We start from the raw sequence: 6,110 nt of genomic DNA on the forward strand, positions 1-6,110 counted from the left end.
CTGCAAGCTCCGCCTCCCGGGTTCACGCCATTCTCCTGCCTCAGCCCCACGAGTAGCTGGGACTACAGGTGCCCGCCACCACACCTGGCTAATTTTTTGTATTTTTAGTAGAGACGGGGTTTCACCGTGTTAGCCAGGGAAGTCGCGATCTCCTTACCTCGCGATCGCCCGCCTCGGCCTCCTAAAGTGCCGGGATTACAGGGGTGAGCCACTGCGCCCGGCCGAATTGTGATCTTAATAGTCATATTTCCAAACACGTTTAAGTATCATAGACTTCTGTATACTTTCACCTATATACCAGCTAAATATCAAATGTCTACCAACCCGTATGCAAGTGCCTTGCCTTTGCTGGTGCCAAATGAAGTTATGTTCCCTTGAAGCTAATGATTAAAAAGGTTTCAGAAAAGAAACCCCCCACACCAGAAGATACCATCTTTTTAAACATTATTACAAATTAGATGTATAGCATTCTGCACCAGTGAACTTCAGAGTAACTAACATATGAGATGTTCTTATAGGAAACAGAAAATGTCTGAATTTAGGGCCCTGTAAATGCCTAAAAGCCCCACTGCTAGAGCTGATATATATCTAGGTATGTCTGGCAAGCTTATGTGCTAGACTTGCCAAATGTCTATTTGAATGAAGGATGAAGAAACCTCCCAGGGGAGAATTCATTCCAAGGGAATAGAAGTTCAAACAGATAAGCATGGCCGATGGAGTCAGGGAAGGGACAATTCTAAGGTGGGCGTGGTGTTTGAATGGAATTTGAGTCCTGCAGAAGTTGGTTGGGTGGTAGGTAGCTCCAGGAGGGAGAATTTGGAGTTTTCAGTTGTTAAATTTGGGGGCGTAAGCTACACTGCTTTGGTAAATTCCTGTGTGTCCACATACACGTAACCTCTATTCTACCCATCTCTGGGATCTCAAGTGTCTAGGACTACCCTAGCTCTACAAAACGCAGCACTGTGGTACCCCGAGTAGCTGCACACAGGAGAAGCCCCACCAGTGCCCAGCAGATGGCAGCAGTGCCTGGCTGAGGTACCAGAGCCTGTGACCCTGGCGCCCTGGTCTCCAGGGCCTGGAGATGGGGTGCAGGGAAGGGAAACCCATGGATCTGAAAAACATAAATGATGACTGGGGATGTTGGGGGCACCCCAGGCCTGGGGCGTTGCCTCCTCTCCATCTCCTATTTTCAAGGTACTCTCCTTAAGTGCCATGATTTTAAGGGTCATGTCTGTGCCAACGACTTCAATTTGTATCTCCCCCTCATAACTTTCCTCTGCACTTTAGACTCATACATCTCACTGGCTACTAGGTATCTTGGTTTCTATACCAAACTTATAATGTGCAAAACTGAGCTTCCAGTCCTCTCCAATAACATCTTGAGCCTGCAGCCTTCCTTACCTCAGTCCATGGGAACGTCATCCTTCCAGTTGATTGGGACAAAAATCTGACAATCATTCTGACTTCCTTTCTTTCTCCACATCCACATCCCATTCATCAGCAAACAGTAAAATCCAGTAACTTCTTACTGTCTCCACTGCTTCTCTTTCGGTATAAAACACCCTCATCTCTGGGCTGAATAATTTCAATACATGAAGGCATGGAATTGGAACTGAAACACTTCTCTTTCTAGTGCCAGAGGAAAAAAAAGGGGGAGGCAGTATTTCAGTTTCCCTTAAAAACAGGAAATTAGAAAACTCATTAAATGAACTCTATAAGGATGTATGTGCAAAATATGTCTCAAGTAGGATAAATGAAAGCAGCATCCCTCCTATCAAAATCCTGCTCTTGCTTCCGGATTCAGTACACCTCTATCCTCATGTGCAGTCTTTCTTAACACGTGCCTGTAGGGACCTTTCCTGGCCCAGAATCCCACTGCACTGGCAGTACATGTCATCTGTATAGCATTTGATTATGTTCCATGTTGGATTGTGTACTTATCTTTTCACAGATGTTAATCTTTTGTTTTCTTATTTATTTATTTATTTATTTTTACACTTTAAGTTCTAGGGTACATGTTCACAATGTGCAGGTTTGTTACAACATGTGCCATGTTGGTGTACCGCACCCATTCACTTGTCATTTACATTAGGTGTATCTCCTAATGTTATCCCTCCCCACTCCCCCTACCCCACCACAGGTCCCAGTATGTGATGTTTCCCATCCTGTTCACAGGTGTTAATCTTATTGCTCCAGCTAAATAATGGGGCAGAGGCTTTGGTTTGAGCCACAAGTGGGATTCAAACATGTCTGAGCAGCCTGGCCCGTGCGATGACTAAATGGTGGGGGCACCAAATGTTATTTGCATATGAGCTTTTTGCTAAAGATTTTGGATGGGTGTGTGTGTATATATTGCCAAGTGGAGGAGGGCAATACAAGGAACGCAGGAAAGCCTTGTGTTTGACTTTAGATATTAGACATCTACTAAGTCGTCAGATTCAGATATGAGTTGAGGAAGAGAACTGTAATAGGGTTTGGCTGTGTCTGCACCCAAATCTCATCTTGAATTGTAGTTCCCATAATTCCCATGTGTTGTGGGGGGAACCTGGTGGCAGATAATTGAATCATGGGGGAGGTTTCTCCCATACTATTCTTGCAATAGTGAATAAGTCTCAGGAAACCTGATGATCTTATAAGGTCAAACATTTGTCTTCATAAGAGAACCTTTTGTTTGGCTCTCATTCTCTGTTTGCCTGCTGCCCAGTAAGACGTGCCTTTTCCTTCCACCATGATTGTGAGGCCTCTCCAGCCACGTGGAATTGTGAGTCCATTAAACCTCTTTTTCTTTAGACATTACCTAGTCTCAGGTATGTCTTTATCAGCAGTGTGAGAACAGACTAACACAAACTGTTAGCAGAGCTGATGGATTTGTATTATTATTATTATGATTGAGCAAGCCTTGAGACCAGGGTGCTAAGCTATCCTGCTTTGATGCCCATGTGATAAAGAAAAACAGACAGCAGGTAAGCCAAGCATAGCTGCCCACTTCTCAGAGAGAATCAGCCTCGCAGTGGCTCAGGGAGAGCTAGAGCCTCCAAGGGCAGATTTGGACCCCATTAAAAAGGAGAATTCTGGACTCCCTCCAATGACAGATGGGGAAAAATGTTTACTAGCAGTGTGTTGGCATTTTACAGAGTTGGGCCAACTCCCTTTTGAATCCCTATTGAGAGTAGTGGGGAATTGTTTAGGGGTTTACACGTCTACCTTTTTCAGGAACTTAACTTGATCTGGAGATATTTACATTATTACTTTTACAGTGACCTCATTTGTAGCCATAGACCACTGAAGCAGGAGGAGCCTGGACTTTAATATAAATCCCATAGGTGGAAGGCCTCAGGCAGTCACTCGTTCGGAGCAACCCAACTCACTCATCTGGTGGATTCTGGTTAAACAAATTTTTCTAAAATAGGAATAAGTAACAAATGCTGATTCAGGCATATCAGAATCCAGACTGAGAGGATCGGCTCCAATTTCTAGCAGTGGACTAGGAAAGTCACATAACCTCACTGAACTTCATTTTCCTTACAATAAAAAGTAGTAATTCTTAGACTGACTTCTTTGAGGGTTCTTAGGGTATTTTACTGAGATCAAGTATCTGAAAATGCTTTGAAAACTATAATGCACCAAAAACTTAAAATAGTATTTTTATAGTAATTATAAGAAACTCAATTCTTTTTTTTTTTTTTTTTTGAGGCGGAGTCTCGCTCTGCCACCCGGGCTGGAGTGCAGTGGCCAGATCTCAGCTCACTGCAAGCTCCGCCTCCCAGGTTCCTGCCATTCTCCTGCCTCAGCCTCCCGAGTAGCTGGGACTACAGGCGCCCGCCACGTCGCCCGGCTAGTTTTTTGTATTTTTTAGTAGAGGCGGGGTTTCACCGTGTTCGCCAGGATGGTCTCGATCTCCTGACCTCGTGATCCGCCCGTCTCGGCCTCCCAAAGTGCTGGGATTACAGGCTTGAGCCACCGCGCCCGGCCGAAACTCAATTCTTATAATTCTCTATCTGAAGATTAAAGATTGAGACAATAATTAGAATAATTTTTTTCAATATTTACTTTATTAGCTAAATATTTGGAACAAAACAGAGCTGATTTGTTTTCCAATTCACCTTGCACCACTGAAATTAAAAAGAAGGCCTAGGAAATAAGCTTTTGGCTTTATCAAGGGTTTATGGCCATTTACTTATTATTAAAATGTCCCATACATCGGGAGGGGCGCAGCCTCAAACACTGATGGGGAAAACATCACCATTTGAAGGTGATTTTATTACTTATAAAAGACATCCCAGGTATGTTATCTTGTTCTTGCCTTCTTTAGTGATTTAATGCCAGATGATGTTTTGTATCTTTCAAACATTTTTCCATCACAGAGCTTCTCGCACGCTATTGTTACTCTCCCAATTATAAAAGCTGAGGGATTTTTCTCAGTGCCTTCCTTCCCTGACACGGATGTCTTCTATGGAAGCAGCACTTTGGGGGCTGCTATTTCTTGGGGAAGAGATTGCTTTTGCTAACATTACTAATATCACATTTTTTGTTCCCACTGGGTGTTTTCTGACCAGATCACTAATATGTGCAAAAACAGTCCCATAGAAATTAACAAAGGATTAAAATTGCACATTTCACCTTATGTTGATTTTTTAATTTTAATTTCTATTTTACGTATATATAATTAATATACAATAAGATGCACAGATCTTTAAGAGAATTGGGCATTTTCACAATTGTATATGTCCTATAACTAGCCAAAATGGGATAATAAAAGTATGGATATTAGAGAATTCCACTAGCAACAATGATAGCAAGATTGCAGATCTATGTTTTTCTACTGCTCTGCCTGAGCTAGCTTTTATGACACATAGGGTGGCTTTCCAGAGTACTTGGGATTCCAGTAGATTTGTAGAGAAAAGAATCTCAACACTGATCATGTCCAACTTTGATGTTAATTTGTGGGCTCAAATATTTAGTAGATTTGCGCACATCTTTAGATATTTTCTGATTATAAAGGTAACTCGTGTTATTGAAAAAAATAGAAAATACGAGAAACATCAGAAAATGCTTTTAAAATCTAAAAAAGGAAACACAGATTATTCAAAATCAATGCAATGTCAGCTTTATGTCTTTCTATCTTCTTTTAGGTACATATTTTTAGATAAAGAGATGATAGGGTTGTATGTATGTGTCTGTGTGTGTGTATCCTTAAAATAGAATCTTACTACACATACTGTTTTATGCTATTAAGCAAAAGAAGGGATTTCTTTTTTTTTTTTCACGTATTCTCTTCTTTCATTATTATTATTATTATACTTTAAGTTTTAGGGTACATGTGCACAACATGCAGATTTGTTACATATGTATACATGTGACATGTTGGTGTGCTGCACCCATTTACTCGTCATTTACATTAGGTATATCTCCTAATGCTATCCCTCCCCGCTGCCCGCCCTGCCCATGACAGGCCCCGGTGTGTGATGCTCCCAAAAGAAGGGATTTCTGATTGAAGGTCCTGCACCCTCCATCTAGCTTGTGCATCTTTCTTCACAGACACTGGAGCTCACTGGAGAAGACAGGCTTGTGGATCTCAGTAATCCACCTAGCCCCACACCCAGCCTCCGGAGAGGGCTGCAGCTCAAGTCCCTTGAGGGCCTGCCTGTCCAGCTTTCTGAAAGCCAGGAAGCTGACAAGCACCTTCTGAATGTCTAATTCAAGACTTGTAAAACATTGCAGGAGAGTTAGATATCAGTATGCATAAGCCTCTCTCCTCTGGCCAATTATTGGATTCCCTGTGTGAACAAATCCTTCTCAGCAGCTCCTGGCATGAGATGCTTACTGCTGATGCTATAAATCGCCTGCCTACGACGACCAGCGTGGAGTTGTGTGAGTATTTCTAATCCTGTCATCGAAACTCAGTGTGATTCTGAGACTGTGCACTGAGGAATTGGGTTTTCAAGACAAAGTGACTACAGTATAAACCAATAAGATGAATTTCTGTGGGCAAATGTATTCAAGGTCATTATTTTATCTGTTTCCTTGATTAATATTTTCAGAAACCTTCAAGTTCTCTATTTCCGATTTTCTCCACCCTCAATATAAAATCATTTTTTTCATGCAAAGTA

The 6,110-nt window shown here is 42.0% G+C and overlaps 1 pseudogene across 1 annotated transcript in view; it reads left to right on the forward strand.

The window, feature by feature from the left end:
- LOC105526781 overlaps positions 1–5,697 on the forward strand; it is a 143,448-nt pseudogene extending 137,751 nt beyond the window's left edge. Inside the window, exon 4 of the transcript XR_001004145.1 lies at positions 5,539–5,697. The product of XR_001004145.1 is annotated as a 60S ribosomal protein L6-like (transcript). The remainder of the gene's footprint in view (positions 1–5,538) is intronic.
- The last annotated feature ends 413 nt before the right edge of the window (positions 5,698–6,110 follow it).

The sequence above is a fragment of the Colobus angolensis genome, unplaced genomic scaffold, assembly GCF_000951035.1.
Source record: "Colobus angolensis palliatus isolate OR3802 unplaced genomic scaffold, Cang.pa_1.0 Scaffold6, whole genome shotgun sequence".
Lineage (NCBI taxonomy): Eukaryota > Metazoa > Chordata > Mammalia > Primates > Cercopithecidae > Colobus > Colobus angolensis.